The following is a 26,721-nucleotide window of genomic DNA, read 5'->3' as shown; positions in this document are numbered from 1 at the left end:
TTTACTGATTCTATTTTTTTCCCTACTATCAATTTCATCGATTTCTGCTCTACTTTTTATTATTTCCTTCCTTCGGCTTGCCTACATTTAATATGCTCTTCTTTCTCTAGGTTCTTACGATGGAAACTTAGGTTATTGATTTTAGATCTTTCTCCTTTTCTAATATATGCCTTTAATGATATAAATTCCCTTTTAGCACCACCTCAGCTGCATCCCACAAGTTTTGACTTTCATTTAATTCAAATATTTTTTAGTTATTTTTGAGACTTCCTCTTGATCTATGGATTATATAGAAGTGTGTTAATTTCCAAATATTTAATTATTTCTACATATCTTTCTTTTACTGATTTCTAGTTTAATTCATTTATAGTCCAAGAATGCACAACATATTATTTATATTCTTTTAAATTTGTCAAGATTTGTTTTATAGGCAAAAATATGGCCCATCATACTGAATGTTCCATGTTTACTTGAGAAGAAAGTGTATTCTGCTATTGTGGATGGAGTTTTCTATGAGCTGTAAGTAGGTCAAGTTGGTTGATAGTGCTGTTTAGATTATCTATAGTCTTACTTTATGCCTTCTTATTATATCAATCATTGAGGGAGGAATGCTGATATACCCAACTATAATTGTGGGTTGGTCTATTTCTCCTTTCTGATACATCAATTTATGTCTTGTGTATTTTGAAGCTCTTTTATTACGTGCATACATGTTAGGGTTAATGTGTCTTCATGGAAAATTGACCCCTTTTTCATTATATAGTGTCCTTCTTTATCCCAATTATCTTCTTCTGAAATTTACGTTGTCCAAAATTAATATAGCTACTCCAGCTTTCTTTGAATTAGGTTTTCATGGCATATCTTTCTCCATTCTTTTGATCTTTTAATCTAAGCCTTTACATTGAAAGTGTATTATAGACAACATATAGTTGAGTCTTGCTTTTAATTCAGTCTGACAAACTCTGGTTTTTAATTTGTGTATTCAGACCATTCACATTAAAACTGATTATTACCCAATTAAAAAATGGGAAGAGGATCTGAACAGACATTTTTCCAAAGAAGATACAGATGACCAGTAGACACATGAATAGGTGTTCAACATCATTAATTATAGGGAAGTGCAAATCAAAACCACAATGAAATATCACCTCACTCCCATCAGAATGGCTATTATTAAAAAAAAACAAAAACTAACAAGTGTTAGAGAGGATGTTGAGAAAAAGAAACCATCATACACTGCTGGTGGGAATGTAAACTGGTGTGGCCATTATGGAAAACAATATGGAGATGCCTCAAAAAATTAAAAATAAAACTACCATATGATCCAGCTATTCCATGCCAGGGTATTTATCCAAAGAACATGGAAACACTAATTCAAAAGATATACACACCTCTGTGTTCATTGCAGCATTATTCACAATAGCTAATACTTTGAAACAAGCTAAGTGCCCATCAATGGAAGAATGGATAAAGAAGATGTGTGTGTGTGTATATATACACACACACACACACACACAATGGAATACTGCTCAACCATAAGGAAGATGAAATATTTCCATTTGTGACAACATAGACAGACCTTGAGGGTATTATGCTAAGCTAAATAAGTTGCATGGAGAAAGATGGAGAAATATCATAGGGTTTCACTCATATGTGGAAGATAAACAAACAAAAAACACCAAACACGTAGATACAGAGAACAAATTGGTGGTTACCAGAAGGGAAGGGAGGTGGGGGTAGATTGAAAGGGGTAAAGGGGTGCATGTGTACAGTGAAGGATGGCAAATTGACTTTTGGTGGTGAACATGACGTAGTCTAGAGAGAAGTAGAAACATAATGATGTACACCTGAAATTTATATGTAATAAACTGATGTTATGTCAACAAAAAGACTTAAAAATAATAAAAAAAATAAACTGGTTATTGATATATTTGGATTAAAATCTACCATCTGGCTAGCTGTTTTCTATTTGTTATATTTTCCTTTGTTTTTTGTTTCCTTTTTTCCTGCCTTTTCCGATTTTTTTTCCTGTGAGGAAGATCAGCCCTGAGCTAACATCCATGCTAATCCTCCTTTTATTTTTTGCCAAGGAAGACTGGCTCTGAGCTAACATCTATTGCCAATCCTCCTTCTTTTTTTTCCCCAAAGCCCCAGTAGATAGTTGTATGTCATAGTTGCACATCCTGTTAGTTGCTGTATGTGGGATGTGGCCTCAGCATGGCCGGACAAGCGGTGCATCAGTGCACACCCGGGATCCAAACCCAGGCCGCCAGTAGCTGAGCGCGCGCACTTAACCACTAAGCCACGGGGCCGGCCCAGCCTTTTCTGATTTTAATTGAGTATATTTTATGGTACCATTTTATTTCTGCATGCAACATACTATTTATATCTTTTGTGAAAACTTTCTTAGTGGTTGCCCCAGGCAATGTACAATATTAAATTATAGGAGTTCATTTTCAAATAAAATTGTACCATTTCATGTGCAGTGAAAGAAACAGAATGGTATATTACCAATTCTTCCTTCCTAGCTCTTGTGTCATTCTTGTCATATATTTCACTTTTAATAGGCTATAAACACCCAATACATTGTTAATGTTATTACTTTAAACTGTTATTTTTTGGAACAATTTAAAATAAGAGACGATATAAAATATTATTATTGAAAATTTATTTGATCTAACTCTCTTCATTTCTTTTTGTAGATCCAAGTTTTGACCTTAATCATAGGCCTTTTGACTGAAGAATTTCCTTTAATATTTCTTATGGGGCAAGCATGCTGGCAATGAATCTCACTGCCCCCTCTTTTTTGTCTAAGAGTTTTTGTTTGTCCTTCATTTAAAATTTTTGGCAAAATATACACAACATAAAATTTACCATTTTAACCATTTTTAAGTGCACAGTTTAGTGGCACAAAGTACATTCAGATTGTTGTGCAACCATTACCACTATCCATCTCAATAAGTTTTTAATTATCCCAAACTGAAACTCTGTGCCCACTAAACGATAACTCCCCATTTCTCCTTTATATTTGAATAACATTTTTGCTGTATATAGAATCCTTGGTTGACAGTATTTTTCTTTCAACATTTTAAAGATATCACCCCATTGTCTTCTTGCTTGCATGATTTCTAACAACAAGTCTGCTGTAACACTTATACTTGTTTCTTATAGGTAAGGTGCATATTTCCCTCTGGCTGCCTTCAAAATTTTGTCTTTGTCTTAGTTTTCCTGAAGTTTGAATATAATATGCTTACATGTGGTTTTCTTTTTTGGTATTTACCCTGTCAGTGTTCTTTGACCTTGGATCTGTGGTTTGGTGTTTGTGATTACATTCGGAAAAAAAAAAATTGGCCATTATTTTTTCTAATATTTCCACTGTGCTATTCTGTCTTTCTTCTTCTTCTTCTGGTATTACAGTCAGCCACATGTTACACCATTTGATAGAGGGAGAGGTGGAAGAGGGGAAAAGAGAAAGAAATAGAGAGAGGAGAGGAGAGGGAAAACAAAAGGAGGGAGGGGGTGAGATGAGAGAGAGAGAATGAAGGAAGAAAGAAGGAAGATATAGGGCAAGAGTCTTTGAAAGAGGGAGGACAGAGAGGGAGACAGAGGGGATAGACAGAGAAAAGGATGAGGGGAAAAGAGAGGGATAAGGGAGAGAGGAGAATTGGTGAGGGGAGAGAGGAAGGAAGGAAGAGAGGAAGAAAAGGAGGGAAATATTGAAAGGATAATTCTCAAAATGATAAAATGTAATACTCAAAATAGATGTTGTACATGTATAAAAGATTATTTAATTCATTAATGAGGGAATCAGGTGTAAACAAAGCTGGTTCAAAAGACAAAAGAAACACTGGGATTTTTATAGTTAAAAAAAGAAAAGAAATGCTGAGTTAAATACAAAACTGGCTAATGTCTAATTTAATGCATTTGCTTTGGGAGGGGTCTGGAGGTCGACTTCTCTACTAAACAGAAAAGATAGTCCTCAAGCTTTAGCAGTTTTACAGAATTGTAAAAGCCTAGAACCTGATCAGTTGTGTAAACAAAGTGACATTCTATTTTGGGATGAGATTATCTTTAAATGGGCATGTTAGAAAATATGCTACCCAACAGAAAAGATAGTCATTATGACATAGCAGTTTTACTTTGTAAAAAGCCTGAAACCTGGTTAACTGTGTAAACAAAGTGACATTCTATTTTGCAATGAGATCGTCTTTAAATGGGCATGTTAGAAAATACAGTCATGTGCTGCATAACAATGTTTCAGTCTACGAAGGACCACAAATATAACAGTGGTCCCATAAGACTGGTACCAGACGGTCTAGCTGTGTAGTAGACTATACCATTTGGGCTTGTGTGAGCACACTCTGTGATGTTCACACAATGACAAAATTGCCTAATGATATATTTTTCAGAACTTAACTCCATCGTTAAGTGATGCATGACTATATGCTTACCTTGACATGAAAAACTTTCATAATCATTTTTTCCTTATTTCCAGGTTTTGGATAATTTTTCTTAGCAGAAGAAAAGAAATTCAAGAGTTCTATTTACTATCCTTGCCTCTCTCTAACAGAAGAATGATGCTTGTGCCAAATTCAACATCTAGAATTTGGTTCCCAAGGCTCGACAAGTTTATTTTTGCTGGCACTGAGAGCAACAATTATGTATTGACCGTACCTTCCTGCTCCTGATGCAAGCATCCAGGGGGAAGTAAAAGGTCATCCTACTGTTGTCCCCACAGCTCCGCACTTTTCTAAAGATGATTCTCCACTCACAACTGGAAGAATCCATAGACCACTGAAAACTTATAATCATAGAATTCTGGAATCATATAATATTAGGACAACAGATTCTGAGAACCACGGTATCTTAAAAAAAAATGCTAGCTCGGGGAGGCTGTTCAGCCCCATCTTGAAACTACCCCATAACACACCTCCTATAATAGGTCTTCTTAGATTACGCATGAAGGTCTCCCAGACTCACTTACCTTGCCATCCTAGAAAAAAGATTCAAATCTAGGTATCCTCCCTTCTACTGCAGTCAAGGAAAGAAGCCAACAGATTTCTCCAAGTTTCCACAGTGAAGGGGATGAGAAAGGACATTTCCATCTTTCTCCATTCAGCTTTTCCTGGTCCCAGCCCCATTTTCCCAGCAGCACTCTGTCTAATTTTAATTTTAACAAATATTTATTAAATGTTTGCTGTGTGCCATAATTTGTTGAATTGTCCCCCAAACCACAAAAGATCAATATAATTATTTGCCTCATTTTACAGAGGGGGAAACTGAAGCACAGATAACGTCCATGGCTTATTCTCAGGGAATCTTAGGACCATGCCATTTTACAACTATCTAACCACGCTAAAAGCCTTCCTTTGGCTGACCTCTTTAGTATGTGCCAAGGTCTACATTGAGAGCTTCACATGCACGTTATCCAAAACTTCAAAAACCCTATGAAGGAGGCACTGTTATTTTCATCTTCAAAATATGGATAAGGAAAGGCTCAGAGAGGGAGGCTCACTTTTCTATAGTTTTCATGTCTATCAGTCTCTAGAGTCATAGAGTGCTATTCCCTGTATGACATTATCTGGGACATAAACATCAGAGCAAAATGAGCCCCAACTGAGCCCTCTTCTCCATTGCCTTCCCCCACAGGGAGGCAGAGACTTCTGGGGGAGTTACAGCTCATGTGGAACTCATGATACCAGCAAGCATCTGAAGATCTTCCCTTGTGCTCCCTTGGATCACCTACAAACATCTACCCCAAGCCTAGATCTCCAGCTTTGGAAATGCAACCCTAGTGATGTACTGGCAAACATTTAACAATCATCTCTTGAGGAGGAAAAACCCTGATTTGCAGAGTTTTTGTGGTGGAAATAGATACACCATGGCTGATTTCAAGCAACCAACCAACCTGATGCCACTAAACATGCAGTTGGGAAGAAACGTACAGAACCACACCATCATATAGTATTTTCACCGTACAGATACAAATAGACATAAATAACCTCAAAAGCATAGAAATGGCAAAATAACTAGGAAGTAATGAGCTTTGATATTTTTTACCTTCTTTTAAAAATATAATGAATTCAATTTTAAGTCTACACAATTTAACTAATAATGACTGTTTCACAATTAGCTCACATAATTTCTGAATATTTAATAATCAGCTCTTGTGCCAGCTCCACCACAGCACTGCCCCTCACCTATCAGTTCTGCATCAAGCTCTGATGAGACCCCTTCCCAGGGGAGAAGGGAACTTCTGGAGGGCTATGCCTAGGGCTAAAATTCAGCACATTTATGCCACTGTGGTCCTGTGAATGTTATGGGCATCTTTTACAGAAGTTAGTAAACAGATATTCCTTCAGGACCACCGTTAACCAATATCCCCATAATTCAGCCACTAACAGAGCCTCCAGGACGTCCTCCATCTCCAGCCAGTGTCTGTCTCTGCTGCATCAGTTGTTAAGTATTTTTATTGTTACCACAAGCAATATACAACTCCATGCATACATCCTCGCTCCAAGGAATTTTGCAATACCTCATAATTGATAGGTCTACTCTCTGCGCTGGCATTGGGTCCGAGGCAGACTGTTAGAGCCAAAGGGATACAAAGCATTCCAAATGGACAGCCCCAGGGATGGGGAGGATGGGATGAGAGGAAGGTAACAGGCATCAAGCTGTTCTGGAAAGAGCTGGGTTGCAGAACTAGTTAGAGGAGAAGAACCAGCCAGGAGTCCTACGCCAAGTATTTCTAAGCTCATGTCTCCTAATTTCTGGATGTGCCAGAAAGATGTGGACCCTTCCCAAGATAGCTACATATAGGTGCAACATCTATCAACTTGAAAGGTCTAGCACATGCCTAGAAACTCGACCTTGACATGACCTTCCACAGTTGTCAGCTTACAGATGAAGAAGCACTAAGTAAATGAGGAGGCTCTTAGTGTCTCTGCCTGAATTTTCAGCTCCCTTTATCCTCATTTCCTCCAAGGTCATGGTTTATAACCTATTGGAGGCAGGGAGGGTCCTTACATGTCTGAGAATCTGTTGGAAGCCGTAGACTCCCCTCTAACGCGCATAAGTCTCATTCACAATCTTATGTACAATTTGGGGAATTTTCAGTATTCCAAGGTCGTGGTTTATAACCTATTGGAGGGGGAGAGGGTCCTTACATGTCTGAGAATCTGATGGAAGCTGTAGACTCCCCTTTAATGTGCCACAGTCTCATCACAATCTTATGTACAATTTGGGGAATTTTCAGAGCTCCTGAAATGCATGGCTCTCAGGCTGAGAAAGAAAGACTTTCAGATATAAACAAACAGACCTAGTGCCAGAGACACATCCCACACACACTCCCAACACACACACCCAGAAAAAGACACAAAGCAATAACTACATTTGTAGGATCCTTCATAAGGGCCAGAATAGAATTCTCTTCTAAGAGTTTTTGAAAATATTATTTCTTTAACCTCAAAATAGCCCTATGAGATAGGTACCATTCTACTCATATTAGAAATGAAGAACATTAAAAATGTTATGTCAGAAATATGCAGACACCTACATGTGGAGGCAGACACACACATATACACACACACACATCAGACCAGAAGTGGATCATTAGATTCTGTGGGGCCACTGAACCCTTTGGAAATCTAACAGAAGCTACAAACTCTCTCCTGGAAAAATGTGCAAGGCACATCCACCAAAGATTTGCATCTGGATCCATAGGGTTTGGGAACCCCCTAAAAGTCCACCCATAATGCAGGTTAAAGGCCAATCCCATGCAAATCTGTTGCAATGGATGCAGATGTCCGGGCTTTGTGATGTGACAGGGCAAAGAATGTGCATCCACCCTGTGCCCACATTGACGATCCTCTGTGCCCAAAGGGAAGCCCATTTGTCCTGGTGAAGGCATCATTCAAACTGGATTATTCCTCTTCTTAACCATCATCCTTCAGATCTTCTCTGTGGCCAGCACCGTGGGCCCTGAGGACATCGACCTCTCACTCCAGGAGAATGGTGTGGGCAAATGGTCCCCAGTGTACCAGATCAGCTTCCTGCCCCACCAAGGGGGCTGAGGGAAGGAGGTCAAAGTATTCCAGTGTCATGAATTATTACCACTTCTGCAGAGAATGGTGACTCTCTCCATGTCATCTCCCGTCTGGGAGACCCACTGCGAGCCTGTATCCTTAGCTTCATCTCCTTCCATCTTCTGCAGTTGTTCTAAGGACTCAAGGAAGTGTTTCTTTTCTCTGTTAACAAAATTCCAGAAGTGGTGTATATATAGAAATGGGGGTCTAAGAGGGGAAACCTGGCTCAGGGTCTCTGCAGTTCCACCTTCCATGCCATAGCTCACCCTGAGTGACTTCTCCCTTGCTCAGAACAACCACAGCTTCCCTTTATCAACTCCTTGTTCTCCACGATCTGTGCATACATGACCATACCTGAATCCTCCTCCTGTTAGACCCCTGTGCTGAGTACAATGAGCATGCCCATTTTACAGATGAGTAAACAGAGGCCTGGCATTGGCATCAGTTGTCTGAGGCCACAAGGCTAGTGAGTGGAGAAGCACGATTCATACTGTGTCTGCCTGGCTCTAGAACTCAAAATCTTCACCACAGCTCCTTCTCCCTCCTTATATATATTTTAAATTAAGATGAAATTCACATAACATAAAATTAAGCACTTTATAGTGCGTAATTTAGTGATATTTGTTTAATTCACAATGTTGTATATACACCACCAGTATTTACTTCCAAATATCTTCATCAACCCAGGAGAAAACCTGGTACCCATTAGGAGTCACTCCCCATTCTTCATTCCCTCAGCCCCTGGCAAACACTTGTCTGCTTTCTGTCTCTGTGGATTTCCCTATTCTGGAAATTTCATATAAATGGAATTACACAATGTGTGATCTTTTGTGTCTAGCCTCTTTCACTCAATGTGATATTTTCGAGGTTCACCTGCATCGTAGACCACAGTTGTACACCACCATCGTCCTCCCGCATCCTCATTCTTACATCCTCTCCCTCTTCTTTCCTCTACGAGAGGGCCTCCTCATCCCACAGCCCCTGAGCTGTTGGATTCTAAACTTGTGACGTGGATTCCCTTATATTCCCTTTCAAGCTCCCTGAAACTCAAATAAACATCCAATGCCTGACGTCCTGGGTCAAGGGGTGATCTGTGCCATTTTAGGTGTGAGCCACTTATTGTGGGCTCACTAGGGATCTTTCCAGAGGGTGAGAACTTCTCCTTCACCTCAGTGCCAGCTCCACGAAGGTGAACCCATTGTCTTTTGCATCACTGTACTCTCAGCACCTGGAACAGTGCGTGGCATATGACAGGTGTTCAAAATATGTGTGGACGAATGAATGAATGAAGGGCTAAATCAAGCAACCCTCAAACCCACCCAATGTGGCACTAAGCCTCCCCTTTCCTTCTCCATATCTTACTCTCCTCTGATGTCCAGAATAAATCCCTGTCCTAATTCTGAATGGCAGCTACTCTCGATCTCTCATGCTGCAATGCCACCCTTTGACTAAGCTGAGAGCCACCCTTGCAGGGCAACCACCTTAAATCCAGCCTGCACATGTTCCACAGCTGGCACCACCACCCTTCTTTGAGGGAGGTGCTCTCTTTCCAAGGGCATTGCCCACTAAGCTACCTCTGCCCAGCCAAGGGCAAGGGGAAGGCAGCCTTGAGAACCAAACAAGATGGCCAACTCCTGGCGTGTGCAGCACTTTCCTTTTGTCTCTAGAGAGTTATCCAGAATGTGCGAAGGTACATTCCTGGCATACACTTCCCCAACAACCACAGAAATAAAACAAAAAACAACAGAGTAGCCTGCCTTTTAAGAGAGACAGGGGAAGGAAAGGCAGGCACATAGAGGACCATGGCACTCTCGGCCATCCTGCTCCTCATCATTCTCGTTGGCCTGTTTCCACTCTGGGGCCAACCCCCTTCCCAGGGACGCGTCCTTCCTGTACCCTGGCCTCTGCCCTTTCTGGGGACCATTTTGCAACTAGACCACAGGGCTTTCTCAAGTCCTTCCAGGCAGTGACATGGGGAGGGCAAAGCGGTGGAGAGCAGGAGAGGCATGGACAGGAAACAGCTTACAGGCAGCAAAGCAGTTGAGGGTCAAACTCTGGGTGGGACTTGGTAGGCCAGCTTGGGGATTGTCTTCTTCTAGCCACAACCTGACCCAACATGCCCACTAGAGATGCTTCTGGAATTCTTGTGAGGAAGACTGGAGGGAGAAATTCTGATAGACTTGAGGCTTTGAGATGTGGTCCTGTGGGGATTGGGAGGGAGAGGTACTAGAGCTCAGATATGGGGAGTCTTGTCATTATTAAAATCCAAAACTGGGAGGGTTCTTGGAAAAGTCAAGAGAGAAGGACACTTGGGGTGAGGTCATGTGTGGGAAGCTTGAAGGAGGCCATGGAGTTCAAGTCTCCATTCTTCCCTGATGGGGCTGCAGCCAGCGGTGTTTGGGCTACCCTGGAAGGTATGGTCCAGGTGGGAGTGTGGAGACATTTCTCTTGAGTTAAATAGTGAGATCGGGACTTGCCCAACAGCTGAAGGAGTAATATGGGAATGTATTCACCATCCACCTGGGACCCCAGCCAGCCATCACCCTGTGTGGCTACGAGGCAGTGAGGGAAGCCCTGGTGGATCAGCCTGAGGCTTTTTCTTGCCAAGGTCAGATTGTCATCCTTGACTCCATCTTCCAAGGAACAGGTGAGTGGGCAATGGAGGTGGGAGTGGGGAGAGGATGAGGCAAAAACTTATGCCTCTTCACAAACTTCCTTGCGTGCTGCACAAATCAGGTGTGGCCTTTGCCAGTGGAAAGTCTTGGAAGGCCTTCCAAAATTCTCTCTAGACACCATGAGGGACTTTGGGATGGGGAAGCGGAGCATGTGGGGGCAAATCAAGCAGGAGGCTCAGGGTCTGGTGGAGGAGCTTCGGAATTCCCAGGGTGAGCTCCAGGCCTGAGAAGAAGGGCAGAGGGGCAGGCAGGGGTTGGGTGAGATGGGGACAGAAAGGATGAGTCAGAGAACGTGACTGAGGGAGAGAGACCTGGAGACAGAGACAGACAGATGCAGAAACATGTTCGGAGAGAGAAGAGAAGTATACAGATGCAGAAATGGAGAAAGAGCATGAGGACAGCAGAGAGTGACAGAGACTGGGAAGGAGAGGGCAAGAGGGGGAGAGGAAGAGAAAGAAGACAGAGAAAAGAACAGAGACAGAGAGACTGTAAGACAGTGACAAACTGAGGACACTGACAAAGATTGATCCAGAAGCAGAAACTGCAAGGAAAAGGCTTATAAATAAAAAGGTAAAAATAGAAATAGATCAGGTAAGACTTAGAATGTCAATGAGGCCAAAGATAGGAAGCACAAAGAGACTGAGCATGAAAAGAGTAAGCATGGAGATGAAGAGGCTGAGCCTCCAAGAAAGACTCAGAGACAAGACCAGAGAAAGACACAGAGGCACCAAGAAAGTCAGACCCAGACAGAGATGGAGAAAAATAACAAGAGACACAGAGGGGGAGACTGCCAGAAAGAAAAATGAGATGCAGAGGCCCAGTGAGAGCTGGGCTGGGCAAGAGGCAGAGAAAGAAACCAGTCAACCAAACCACCAGCCAGATCAGATTCACCCAGAAAGGCAATGCAGGGACCCCCATGACAGACCTCTTATTCCCAGGGACATATCTGGATCCTACTTTCCTCTTTAACACCATCACGGCCAACATCATCAACTCCATTATCTTTGATGAGCGCTTTAATTACCAGGATCCCAGATTCCTTTTTTTTTTTTTAACCTTTTATGGTTATCAGTATTTTATTTATTTTTTTTATTGCAGTAACATTGGTTTATAACATTGTAAAAATTACAGGTGTACATCATTGTACTTCTATTTCTGCATAGATTACATCATGTTCACCACCCAAATACTAATTACAACCCATCACCACACACATGTACCGAATTAGTCCTTTCAACCTCCTCCCTCCCTCCTTCCCCTCTGGTAACCACCAATCCAATCTCTGTCCCTATGTGTTTGTTTATTGTTCTTATTATCTACTACTTAATGAAGGAAATCATAAGACATTTGACCTTCTCCCTCTAACTTATTTCACTTTGCATTATACCCTCAAGGTCCATACATGTTGTCACAAATGGCTGGATTTCATCATTTCGTATGGCTGAGTAGTATTCCATTGTGTATATATACCACATCTTCTTTATCCATTCATCCCTTGATGGGCACTTAGGTTGCTTCCAAGTCTTGGCTATTGTGAATAACGCTGCAATGAACACAGGGGTGCATGTACCTTTACAAATTGGTGTTTTCAAGTTCTTTGGATAAATACCCAGCAGTGGGATAGCTGGATCATATGGTAGTTCTATGCTTGGTTTTTTGAGGAATCTCCATACTGTTTTCCATAGTGGCTGCACCAGTTTGCACTCCCACTAGCAGTGTATGAGAGTTCCCTTCTCTCCACATCCTCTCCAACACATGTTGTTTCCTGTCTTGTTAATTATAGCCATTCTGACGGGCGTGAGGTGATATCTCATTAAGTTTTGATTTGCATTTCCCTGATAGCGATTTGGAACATCTTTTCATGTGTCTGTTGGTCATCTGTATATATTCTTTGGAGAAATGTCTGTTCAGGTCTTTTGCCCATTTTTAAATTGGGTTGTTAGTTTTTTTGTTGTTGAGATGCATGAGTTCTTTATATATTTTGGAGATTAAGCCCTTATCAGATGTATGGTTTGCAAATATCTTCTCCCAATTGTTAGGTTGTCTTTTCGTTTTGTTGATGGTTTCCTTTGCTGTGCAGAAGCTTTTAGTTTGATGTAGTCCCATTTGTTTATTTTTTCTATTGTTTCTCTTGCCCGGTCAGACATGGTGTTTGAAAAGATGTTGCTAAGACCGATGTCGAAGAGCGTACTACTTATGTTTTCTTCTAGAAGTTTCACAGTTTCAGGTCTTACATCCAAGTCTTTAATCCATTTGGAGTTAATTTTTGTGTATGGTGTAAGGTAAGAGTCTACTTTCATGCTTTTGCTTGTGGCTATCCGGTTTTCCCAACACCATTTGTTGAAGAGACTTTCTTTTCCCCAATGTATGTTCTTGGCTCCTTTGTCAGAGATTAGCTGTCCATAGATGTGTGGGTTTATTTCTGGGCTTTCGATTCTATTCCATTGATCTGTGTGTCTGTTTTTGTGCCAGTACCATGCTGTTTTGGTTACTATAGCTTTGTAGTATATTTTGAAACCAGGGAGTGTGATACCTCCAGCTTTGTTATTTTTTCTCAGGATTCCCTTAGCTATTCGGGGTCTTTTGTTGTTCCATATAAATTTTAGGATTCTTTGTTCTATTTCTGTGAAAAATGTTGTTGGAACTTTGATAGGGATTGCATTGAATCTATAGATGGCTTTAGGAAGTATGGACATCTTAACGATGTTAATTCTTCCAATCCAAGAGCACAGAATATCTTTCCATTTCTTTGTGTCTCCTTCAATTTCTTTCAGAAATGTTTTATAGTTTTCGGTGTACAGGTCTTTCACCTCTTTGGTTAAGTTTATTCCTAGGTATTTTATTCTTTTTGTTGCAATTATAAATGGGATTGTATTCTTAATTTCTCTTTCTGCTACTTCGTTGTTAGTGTACAGAAGTGCAACTGATTTTTGCATGTTGATTTTGTATCCTACAACTTTACCATATTTGTTTATTACTTCTAAAACTTTTCTGGTGGATTCTTTAGGGTATTCTATATATAAAATCATGTCATCTGGAAATAGTGACAGTTTCACTTGTTCCTTTCCCATTTGGATCCCTTTTATTTCTTTCTCTTGCCTGATTGCTCTGGCTATGACTTCCAGTAATATGTTACATAGGAGTGGTGACAGTGGGCATCCTTGTCTGGTTCCTGTTCTTAGAGGGATAGCTTTCAGTTTTTCACCATTGAGGATGATATTAGCTGTGGGTTTCTCATATATGGTCTTTATTATGTTGAGCTACTTTCCTTCTATACCCATTTTATTCAGAGTTTTTATCATAAATGGATGCTGTATCTTGTCAAATGCTTTCTCTGCATCTATTGAGATGATCATGTGATTTTTATTCTTCATTTTGTTAATGTGGTGTATTACGTTGATTGATTTGCGAATGTTAAACCATCCCTGCATACCTGGAATAAATCCCACTTGATCATGGTGTATAATCTTTTTAAGGTATTGTTGTATGCGATTTGCTAGTTTTTAGTTGAGGATTTTTGCATCGAAGTTCATCAGTGATATTGGCCTGTAATTTTCTTTTTTTGTGTTGTCCTTGTCTGGTTTTGGGATCAGGGTAATGTCAGCTTTGTAGAATGAGTTAGGGAACTTCCCCCCCTTCAATTTTTTGGAAGAGTTTGAGAAGGATAGGTATTAAGTCTTCTTTAAATGTTTGGTAGAATTCACCAGGGAAGCCGTCTGGTCCTGGACTTTTATTTTTGGGGAGGTTTGTGATTACTGTTTCAATCTCCTTACCGGTGATTGGTCTATTCAAATTCTCTACTTCTTCTTGATCCAGTTTTGGAAGATTGTATGATTCTAAGAATTTATCCATTTCTTCCAGATTGTCGAATTTGTTGGCATATAGCTTTTCATAGTATTCTCTTATAATCTTTTGTATTTCTGAGGTGTCTGTTGTAACCTCTCCTCTTTCATTTCTGATTTTATTTATTTGTGCCTTCTCTCTTTTTCTCTGGGTGAGTCTAGCTAAAGGTTTGTCAATTTTGTTTATCTTTTCAAAGAACCAGCTCTTGGTTTTATTAATTTTTTCTATTGTTATTTTGGTCTCTATTTCATTTATTTCTGCTCTGATTTTTATTATTTTCCCTTCTACTGATTTTGGTCTTTGTTTGTTCTTCTTTTTCCCGTTCCTTTAAGTACATTGTTAGATTGTTTATTAGAGATTTTTCTTGTTTGTTGAGATAGGCCTGTATCACTATAAACTTCCCTCTTAGAACCACTTTTGCTGTATCCCATAAATTCTGGCATGTCATGTTTTCATTTTCATTTGTATCCAGGTATTTTTTGATTTCTTCTTTGATTTCTTCGTTAACCCAGTCGTTGTTCAGTAGCATTTTGTTTAATCTCCATGTATTTGTGGCTTTTCTGATTTTCTTCCTATAGTTGATTTCTAGTTTCATACAGTTGTGGTCAGAAAAGATGCTTGGTATTATTTCAATCTTCTTAAATTTATGGAGACTTGTTTTGTGGCCTAATACGTGATCAATCCTGGAGAATGTTCCATGTGCATTTAAAAGGACGTGTATTCTTCGGTTTTTGGATGTGATGCTCTGTATTTCTCTACTAGGTCCATCTGCTCTAGTGTGTCATTTCAGGCCAATGTTTCCTTATTGATCTTCTGTTTGGATGATCTATCCGTTGGTGTAAGTGGAGTGTTAAAGTCCCCTATTATTATTGTGTTACTGTCTATTTCTGTTTTTATGTCTGTTAATAATTGCTTTATATATTTAGGTGCACCTACATCAGGTGCGTAGATATTTACAAGTGTTTAATCCTCTTGTTGGATTGTTCCCTTGATCATTATGTAATGCCCTTCTTTGTCTCTTTTTACAGTTTTTGTTTTAAAGTCTATTTTGTCTGATATGAGTACTGCTACCCCAGCTTTCTTTCCATTGCCATTTGCGTGGAGTTGTTTTTCCATCCCTTCACTTTCAGTTTGTGAGTGTCTTTAGGTCTGAAGTGTGTCTCTTGTATGCAGAATATATATACGGGTCTTTTGTTTTTTTATCCAGTCAGCCACCCTCTGCCTTTTAGTTGGAGCATTTAGTCCATTGACGTTTAAAGTAGCTATTGGTAAGTATGTACTTACTTCCATTTTTTAACTTTTTTTTTCCCAGTGTATTAGTAGTCCTTCTCTGTTCCTTTCTTCTTTTATACAGAATTGATAGTCACTTTAGTTTGACCTCTGTCTGAAAGCTGTACTCTTAACTCCCCTCCTCCCTCCTTTTATGTTTTTGATATCATATCTAAATTCTTTTTGGTGCATTTGATCCATTACGTTCTTATCATGGAAATAGATAATTTTTCCTATTTGTGGTCTTCTCTTTTCCCCTTAAATCGGTCCCTTTAACATTTCTTGTAGTACTGGTTTCTAGGTGACAAACTCCTTTAAGTTTTGCTTGTCTGGGAAATTTTTGATCTCTCCTTCCATTTTGAATGATATCCTTGCTGCGTAGAGTATTCTTGGCTGTAAGTTTTTTCCTTTTAGCACTTTAAACATATCGTGCCATTCTCTTCTAGCCTATAAGGTTTCTGCTGAGAAGTCAGCTGATAGCCTTATGGGATTTCCTTAGTATGTAACTTGATATTCTCTTGTGGCTTTTAGGATTTTCTCTTTATCTTTAATTCTCGACATTTTGATTATGATGTGTCTTGGTGTGGGCCTCTTTGGGTTTGTCTTGTTTGGCGCTCTCTGTGCTTCCTGTACCTGGATGTCTGTTTCCTTCCTTAGGTTAGGGAAGTTTTCATCTATTATTACTTGAAATAGATTCTCTGACCACTTGTCTTTCTCTACTCCTTCCAGGACACCTATAACACGGATGTTAGTGCACTTGATGTGTCCCAGAGGTCCCTTAGACTGTCCTCACTCTTTTTAATTCTTTTCTCTTTTACCTGTTCACCTTGGGTAATTTCTTCTAGTCTTTCGTCCAGCTCACAGATCCGTTCTTCTGTATCCTCTACTCTGCTTTTGAGTCCCTCTAGTGAATTTTTCATTTCCAGTATTGTATTCTTCATTTCTGATTGGTTCTTTTTTATATCTTCCATTTCTTTGTTGACATTCTCACTGAGTTCATCTATTCTTCTCCCCACATCAGTGAGCATCCTTAACACTCTTAGTTTGAACTCTCTGTCAGGTAGGTTGCTCATTTCTGTTTCACTTAGTTCCTTTTCTGGGGTTTTGTCCTGTTCCCTTACTTGGAATGTATTCTTTCACCTCCTCATTTTGCCTCTTTCCCTGTGCTTGTGTCTACATATTAGGTAGGTCAACTACGTCTCCTGCTCTTGGATAGGTGACCTTATGTAAGTGATGCCTTAGGAGGCCTGCAGTGTGCTTCCCTCAGTTCTCAATGTTTCAGGGATGACCCATATGTGGGCTATGTGTGTCCTTCTGTTGTGGCCTGTTTGCTCTCCCTGTAGGCACCCAGGGAGGCCGAGTTATGCTCCTGGCCAGCTGTTGTAATGCTCAGCTGCTTGTAGTTGTTGTGGGCCCTTCAGTCTCTTTATCAGTTGTGGGGAGCCCCAGCACAGTTGGTTGCAAGTTCTAATACCACATTTGTGTTGCAGTATTTCTTTTAAGTGAGTAGGCCCCCAGGGTGGCAGGTTGTTAGGCTCAGGGCCTAACCCATGTGAGCTCATTACCCATGCGAGCTGCTCCCGCCAACCATGAAGCTGGCGGCTTGTGAAGGCTGCGTTTTTCCTCTCCAGATTGGAGTCTCTGCCTCTTCTACCTCAGTTAGGATTGTCCGTTGTTGCAGGAGTTCCTCTTATCCAGTTTTCAGTTTTGTCGCATGGGTAATTTTTCCACGAGTAGTTGTAAATTGGCTGTGTCTACGGGAGGAGGTGAGTTCCAAGTCTGCTTACACCGCCATTTTGACTTTCCTCCAGGATCCCAGATTCTTATGGATGCTAAATTTAATGAATGAAATCCTCAACATTTCAGCTCTGTCTACCTCCAGATGATTCCAAAGATTCAACGGTGGCCAGGAATCGGGGTAGGTTGACCCTGAGAAGAGATCAGATGCTTTCTACCCTGGACACTGAAGCAAGAAGGCTTCAAGATGTTGGTTTTCTGTGTCATCGCTTACACCCTCCCAGGTGAGAAAATAAATCAGTTTGGGGGTAGGAATCAGACCTCCCACAAGGGTGGACTTTGACAGAAGAATCCTCAGCAGATGTAAGAGTGAGTGTAGCTGTTCATGAACCACTGAGTCTGTGTGCATGACCGTGTGTGTGTGTGCAAGTCTGCTCAGCTAGGGGGCACATTCCTCAAGTCCACGTGGTGAATGGTGCCCTTCAGATGTTTCTGTTGTGCAATGCACAGTGTCAACACCAACAACAGAATCCCAGAGAGTAGAACAGGTTCAGAGGCCTTCCCTGCTTACCTGTAGATTTTGAACTCCTCTCTGGCATCTTGAAACACTTTCTGGGCACACACACTCGCTTGTACAGAAACATTCAAGAATTCGAAGATTGTCACCAAGAACATTGAGAGGCACTGGGAAATGCTGGATCCCAGTGCCCCAAAGGACTTCATTGATTCCTTCCTGCCATGCATGGACAAGGCAAGTTCTGACCTGGATTGGGGGTTGGTGGGAAAGAGAGTGATGGACACACTACTGACATTGAGCTAGCGTGTTTGGGTACAATGTGTGTTGTCTAAATATTGAAATACTTCCCTACGGGTTGGTAAGAATGCCACTGGCCCAACCCCTCTTTCCCCCATTCCTTCCTCAGCCTCCCCAGGTTCCCCTCCTGGAAAGCTTGTTAAGAGGTGGCAACTGAAGATGTAAAGTCTTGCCCAGCAGGGGGCCTCCGAAATCCTGTTTGGCCCTCTCATTTTTTTAAAAAAATTATTTTATTGAGGTCATATTAGTTTATAATATTTTGTAAATTTCAGGTGTACATTATTATATCTCAGCTTCTAGGTAGAATCCATCATGTTCTGTTCACCAAAAAAAGTCTAGTTTCGATTGGTCACCATACATATGTGCCTTTTACCCTTTTTGCCCTCCCTCCACCTGCTTCTGATCTGGTAACCACCAATCTGTTCTCCTTATTTATGTGTTTGTTTGTTTGTTTATCTTCCACATATGAGTGAAATGATACAAATCATATTTGTCTTTCTCTGTGTTACTTCACTTAGCATTATACCCTCAAGGTCCATCCATGTAGTCACAAATGGCATGATTTTGTCTTTTTTAATGGCTGAGTTGTATTCCATCGTGTATGTATATACCACTCCACATCTTCTTTATCCATTAATCCCTTGATGGACATGTAGGTTGCTTCCATGTCTTGGCTATTGTGATTAATGCTGCAATAAACATAGGGTTGCACAAATCTTTTTGAATATGTGTTTTCATCATCTTTGGATAAATACTCAGAATTGGAACAGCTGGATCACATGGTCTTTCTATTTTTAATTTTTTAAGAAATCTCCATGTTGTTTTCCATAGTGGCTGCACCAATTTGCATTCCCAGCAGCAGTGTATGAGGGTTCTCTTTTCTCCACAACCTCTCCAACACTTGTTATTTCTTCTCTTGCTAATAATAGCCATTCTGATGGGTGTGGTGATATCTCATTGTAGTTTTGATTTGCATTTCCCTAATAATTAGTGATGTGAAACATCTTTTCATGAACCTGTTGTCCATCTGTATATCTTCTTTGGAAAAACATTGGTTCATCTCCTCTGCCCATTTATTGACGGGTTATTTGTTTTTTTGTTGTTGAGTTGTATGAGTTCTTTATACATTTTGGAAACTAACCCCTTGTTGGATAAATGATTTGCAAATATTTTCTCCCAGTTGGTGGGTTATCTTTTCATTTTTTTGATGGCTTCTTTTTCCTTGCAGAAGCTTTTTAGTCTGATGTAGTCCCATTTGTTCATTTTTTCTTTTGTTTCCCTTGCCCTAGGAGCCCCATCCCGTTCTGATTGGTCAGAGAACCATGTCTGTTCTGATTGGTCAGATGATCGTGTCTGCTCTGATTGGTTAGAGCCCATGTCTCTTCTGATTGGTCTAGAAAGAGTCATAAAGGTTGTTAAATATCTTCAGTATTACCTGTGAATACACAGCTGCAAGAGCCAATCAGGAGAGCAAAGACACCAAAGGACAGAGAAGAGAAAAACAACAACAATGTATTAATGCCTAGTGTTTATCGAACACTTACATACATAATATCAAAACAACCCCATTTCTTGAACTAAGTCACAGAGAGGTTATGTTCTTTGCCCAAAGGCACACAGCTAGTAAATGGTAGGGTCTGAGCTTGATACCAGTCAGTTTGGCTCCAGAGCCCACTCATTTGCTACACTGTTGGCCTTGAACAGAGAAAAAGGGAAAGAAGGAAAAAGAAAAAGTGGCACAGAGTAACATGGGGCTCGCTGGGGAGAAAAAGGGTAGGTATCAAGGATTGTCCATTGCCATTGCCTGGAATGCTCTAATCCTGAGAGTGAGTTCCATCATAAGAATCTCGTCCACACGGTACTCTCCCTGTTCTTTGCTGGCGTGGAGACCTCTAGCACCACTCTCTGCTATAAGTTTCTACTCCTTCTTAAGAATCCTGATGTCTTATGTGAGCTGGGCTTATGGTGGATGAGGGTGGGGACAGTTGAGGGTCTCTGAGGCCATGGTGGAAGGTGGCTGGGTGACTGGTGAAGACATCTGTCCTAATCAGTCTGAAAAATTAAAAAAAAATCCACCTCTGTAGAGATTTGTAACTTATATTAAAGCTTTGATGCTGATGAAGATCTTTGAAGTTGACAAGGTACTTACAGTTTACTAAATATTTTTCATTCAATGCAGCACCCTAGGTTTAGAAGATACTTTTGTATTTATGAAGTGTTTTGTAACTTGCAAAACACTTGGCAACTTGTAAAGTGCTTGATGGTTTACAAAGCATGCTCCAGTCACAAAGCATTACCATTCATGGAACATTTTACAGTCTACAAAATCACGTGGGTCTTGACAGAACTTTTTGAGGTTGACACTTTGAGGAAGACAAAGAACTTGAATATTTGGAGTATATTGCTGATTTACAACTAACTAAAAACCTCCTCAGTTGGTTCTCGTCTGGATGGTCTGCAGAAAAAGCTTGGAGAAACTTTCATCTAATCCAATCTCCTTATTTTACAGATATGAATTTAGGCCCAGAGATGGGAAGTGACCTATCCAAGATCACATAGCAAATCAATGGGACAGAAGGAGAAGACTCCAGTTCCAGCTACAAGTCATTTTTTTCAATGGTGCCTTGGGGTCAGCCCCGTGGCATAGTGTTTACCTGTGCAGGCTCCTCTTCAGCAGCCTGGTGTTTGTGGGTTTGGATCCTGTGTGTGGATCCACTCATCACACCACTTATCAAGCCATGCTGTGGTGGTGTCCTGTATACAAAATAGAAGAAGCTTGGCACAGATGTTAGCTGAGGGACAATCGTCCTCACCAGAAAAAAAAATGCCATAAGTGTTGAATGAATTTCCACCCTCCCATGCTTACCCAAATGATCCCTGTCATAACTACAGTGGAAAAAACAGACAAGACTTTCCCCAAAAAAGCCATGGATTTTGTATCTCGATACTCTCATTGAGCAGGAACAAAAATTCAACATCTTAGTAAAAACTTCACAAGACCCTGCCCCCAGTCTTCAGGTCATTTTTGGGGTGACTTGGCTGAGCCCACTGTTATGGACATTCATTGAGGACCACCCTCCCACCCTCATCATTCTTAGAAAAAGTCCAGACGGACCTTCACAGAATGATGGGCCAACACCTTCTCCCAGCCTTTGAAGGTCCAGCAAAAATGCCTTATACAGATGCTGTCATCATTGAGGTTCAGAGATTCAGTGACCTCACCCCCCCTGGCTGTCCCCCACTCAGTCATCAAGGACACTCAATTCCCAGGATATCATCTCCCTAAAGTGAGACCAGCAGGGCCACAGAATCTTGGATGGAAGGTGCTGTCTGCCTGCAGTCTAATGCTTCATGTCTCTGGTTATTGGAGTGCAATGAGAATTTTTATTTCCAGATTTCTATGGGAAGGAGGGAGATTCTAGAAATGCAGAAAAGTCCTCTACCCTCTGTCTGTCTTGTATTTTACCTTTAGTAGGTTTTAGATTTTCTGAAAAAAGTACCATATACTTATTAAAACTTAGACAATACAGAGTTTTTTTAAAAAAAACCTATTTTATCATCTCCCGTACCTTCCTCCATCCTGAGAAGGCATTTACAATCTAATGTTTATCCTTCCACACTTTCTTTAAATTATATAAACATATATGACATTTATATACATATACACAAAGATCAGTTCATACTCTATCACTTTGGAACTTGTGTGTACAATGTGCAAGTCTCCTTCCCCTCCTGTCTTTATGTTCCTACTAATACAATTTGCCACTTGTCTTTTTTAATTTTGTTTCTATGTGTGTGGCTTTCCTTTTATAATATTATGCTATCAATATATTTTAAAATCAATGCTTATGGGTCTAACTCATTTTCTTCTGTGGTTGCAAACGTTTCTGAATATAGATGAACCTAGTGGTGATACTCATAATAACTAATCACCGAGTGGGCACCACTCATCAGATTAGATTCCAGCCCTTGTCTTGGAGTCAGGTAGTTGGAGGCCACAGCTGAGCCAGATGTGACCCTTTTAGTTGATGGATCATGGAGAAGTCCAAATGGTCTTGGAGAACAGAGGTGAGGGCGGTCGGTGGGGATTCCTGGAGAGCTTGGGATACAAATATTAACCAAATGGGACAGAATAATTCAATTTATTATTTTCTAAATATTTTAGCCACCAGTTGTAGACCATACAGTGGTTGAAGCTTACTATCAACTCTGGATGTACCATCATCAATTCAGCCACTCCTTGTAGATGGTCCTTTGGGTCCCCTTGGCTTTGACTCCCTCATAGGACACTACTGTGTACACCATCCTGAGCTCTGTCCTCCACGACCCACGCCACTTTGAGTAGTCAGATGCCTTCCACCTTGGCCACTTCTCAGATGGGGAGGGCAACTTCAGGAAGCAGGAAGCCTTCATCCCATTCTCCATGGATAAGCTGTGCCCTTCCCACCAAATGAGAATACCTACTCACCCCCTTTCTCCCTTTGTCCAACCCTGAACACTGGGTGAACATTTTTGAAAAAGAAGAGGATTCTGTAGGAAAGAGAAAGCAAGACATCTTCAGAAACAAAAGTAGCATGAGAAGGAAGGAAAGTGAAGAGTTATGATTGGGGAGAAAGACGGGGACTAAGTCAGTGATGGAGATAACGTGAAAGACAAAGACACACATATGCACACACGTGCATACACAAAGGACAGACAGATAAATGATCCATTGTTGAGGACTTGCTATGTACCAAGAATTCAGAAAAGAATTTTCATCTTTTCTTTCAAAATAAAAATAACCATATTATTTTTTCTGATTTTTATATAAACAAGGAAGTAATTAAGGAGAACCTGCAATTCACTACCAAAACCAAATCTGTTAATATTACAGAAGATATCCTTCCAAATTTTTTATTAAATATGTGCCTGCACACCAAGTTACTTGATGGATGGATGGAAGGATAGATAGATAGATAGATAGATAGATAGATAGATAGATAGATAGATAGATAGATAGATGATGGGTAGGTAGATGAAAGAAAGGTAAGAGGAAAGAAAGGAACAGAGGGAAGAGAAAAGAAGGAATATTCAATGATTTATTTTTTGTGAGCCAGTTGGTAAAATCCAAGTCCCAGGCTACAGTGCAGCCCAGGAGGCACTTAGGACACAAAAATTTGGGGAATCCTCGCTCTCAGGGTCTTGGAAGTTCCCTCATCCAGTCACCTATCAGATAATTCAACTTTTAGCCGTTGGCTGAAACTTAAAATATGCTAAAATTTTAAAGCTCCTTAGATTTGTTTCTGGTATATGTGTATTCTTGAGTATTTTACCACAGATTCTTCTTTTTAAAAAATTTAAGTATAATTTGGTGTTGAGAACTGTCAAATATCTTTTCATCTCCTATGAAGATGATCAAATTGTTTTTCTCCTTTGATCTGTTAAAAAAATAGTAGATGTCTTAGTGTTGAATCAGGCACTCTCTGAAGAGCTGGACCAAGAGGAGCCCAGGAGGGCAGGGGACTTGCCCAAGGTCCCACAGGAAGTCACGGCCTATGTTAGTCAGGGCAGGCTGGGCTGTGATAAGCAACCTGAACATCTCAGCAGCTTAATGCCTAAAAATTAATTTCATGCTGATGCAACATGCCCTTCCCTGGCCATCACCGTCCTGTAGAGGTGGGGACTTGGAAACACCATCCTGACACAGTCAGAAACAAAGAGAATGGTAGTGTACATGCCAATTTAGCCCTCACTTCATTGGCCAAAGCAAGTGCCATCCAAGTTCAACATGGCATAGATGTTTAATGCACCCAGGGATGTGCCATAAAGATTTGTGAATGATAATGCACTTTACCACACTGGGTGGGGCAGCTCTCTGGGCCCCATCCCTTTCCCACTGAGGCTGCACCTCAACAGGATGCAGTCCACACTGTGGTCCAGCCCAGGGACACATTTGCTGCCCACCCTTGGTCATGCCAGTCTCACAAGCCTGTGCTGAAGTCAACAGTGGATCCTGAGGTCTCCATGTAGATGGGACATTTGTGTGATGGTGGATCCCATTTTGCAGGAAGATATGACTGGGAGATATGAGAGGCAGAAACTTAAGGTAGTGGGTGGGTGGGGTATGCTATTAAAAATGTTTATCAGCCATCATGGGGCCACTGACCAATCAGAGCTGCCACTGATTGTGGTATAAGAGTGTCTGGGAGGCTTACCAATTACCTGCTGATTGTGGGCCCATCTGAGGGCCTTGGGGGAGGGCCAAGGTGAACAGACGAGACGGGGCACTCGGAAGCTTAGAGCAGTAGCTGTGCACCACCAGTTCAGAAGTAGTTCAATGTTTTAACAGCCAATCCAGACGCTGGTGCCCACCTACTGCATATCATATCCAGGATGGTGGTCGTGGATGTTTCAGCTCCCCTCTACCTCTCATGGCTCCTCATGCACAGGGCACACCAGCAGGGGTTTTTCCAATGTTTTCACATTGTCTCATAAATTGGCTTAGTTGAGAATATACTGCACTAGAGACACAGAGAAAATGGAGATTGCAAGACAGGTAAAGACAGGGATCAAGAGATACAGAGGAGGGCACGATACGGGAGAGGCTAAGAAGAGGTGGGACAGAGAGAAACACACATGCACAGATACACACACACACTTGTGTCGTCGGTATTGAGGACAAGAACAGGAGCAGAGGTACCTCACATGTAAATCTGCATAAATGAGCATGCAAATGTCCTGGGAGATTGGGGGCGGGGCAACCAAGTTCTCTCCTAGGGCTCCCCCAATGACACAACCCCTCCTTTTGCCTTCAGGAAAACGTATCTGGCTGGTGGAGAGCTTGGCTTATTAGAGCTCTTCCTCTTCTTGACTTCAATGCTGCCGAACTTCTTGGGATCTCCCAAGGCCCCAGAAGACATCAACCTCACATTGAGGAAGAACATGTTAGCAAAACTGCCCTCTGTGTTCCAGCTCTGCTTCTTGCCCCACTGGGGCAGGAGAGAAGGGATGCAGAGCCCCTCAGAGGCCTTGCATCCAGCCCCCACCTCTGCCCACAATGAATCTGTGGAGGCCTCTTGACTCCTCCCTGCTCACTCTAACCTGTGGAAAGTCCTTTCTGTAGTCTCTCCTTCATCCATCCTGCTGTCATCCCCATTTTTCCCAGATGGCCTGCACTGTTGACCAAGAGTAAAATCTCAGGGTTCGGGGCCAAGAAATACTCAATAACTTAGTGTTACCACCACCAACAGCACAGTTAGGAAAACTGAGGCCCAAAGGAGGGAAAGATTTAGATCCAAAGTTACCCAGGACAGAAGCAGCAGGTGCCCTGCCTCTGTCCCTTGTCCCCATCTACACCCGCCACCACCACCCTCCTGTTCCCTCCTTGAGTTGAGTGGGCAAGTTCAGCCCTCAAGTTATGTGCTGTGTGACTCAAAAATATCTCCCTTACCTCTCTGATTTTATCCTCTAAAACCAGTGAGATAAAAAAGTTCTACTATTTATGGGAAAAATGGATATCTGTGCTGCCTTGCTATTATCATTTTTTGGAGGTAAAATTTACAGAATATGAAATTAACCATTAGCTATTTTAAAGTGCACCATTCAACGGCATTTAGTACAATCACAATGTTATGAAAGCATTGTCTCTATCTATTCCCCAAAATTTTCATCACCCCAAAAAGAAACTCTGTACCCATTAAGAAGTTGGTTCCCATTCTTCCCTCCCTCTAGCCCCTGGAGACCACTGGTATGCTTCTGTCTCTGTGAACTTACCTATTCCGGTAATTTCATTTGAATGCAGTCATAGAGAAAGTGACCTGTGTCTGGCTTCTTTCATTTAGCATGTTTTCAAAGTTCATCCACATTGTAGCATGCATCAGTACCTCATTCCTTTTGTGGCTGAATAATATTTCATGGTCTGGAAATACTACATTTGTTTACCCCTGCATGAGATGATTGGCGTGTGAGTTGTTTCTACCTTTGTCTGCGTGAATAGAGCTGCTGTGAACATTTGTGCATATAGCGACCCTGATTTTGTTTTGCTCTTCATCAGGGCAGTCTTCATATCTGAGGCTCTGGAAGGACGGAGGCAGAACTCCCCTCTCAGATGGCTCTTCCAGGTGGTTTTGAAGATTAAATGAGACAGTACTGATAAAGTGGCTAAAGAACAGTGCTTGGCACCAAGTAAGTATTATTTAAGTGATTGATAAATAAATAAATCCTCATCTTCCAGTTGATGCTCAGAGAGGTGGAGTCACTGGCCTGAGGTCACAGCATGACTCACACCCCCAGCCCGATGACCGCCTAGGCTGAGCTCTTA

At 41.2% G+C, this 26,721-nt stretch overlaps 1 pseudogene; it reads left to right on the top strand.

Moving 5' to 3' along the window:
* Positions 1–9,886: 9,886 nt before the first annotated feature.
* Positions 9,887–25,481, top strand: LOC131397983 (cytochrome P450 2B4-like; annotated as a pseudogene).
* The last annotated feature ends 1,240 nt before the right edge of the window (positions 25,482–26,721 follow it).

The sequence above is a fragment of the Diceros bicornis genome, chromosome 34 (genome assembly GCF_020826845.1).
Source record: "Diceros bicornis minor isolate mBicDic1 chromosome 34, mDicBic1.mat.cur, whole genome shotgun sequence".
Lineage (NCBI taxonomy): Eukaryota > Metazoa > Chordata > Mammalia > Perissodactyla > Rhinocerotidae > Diceros > Diceros bicornis.
The sequence above is the reverse complement of the archived record's forward strand: the minus strand, read 5'-3'. Positions and strand labels throughout refer to the sequence as shown.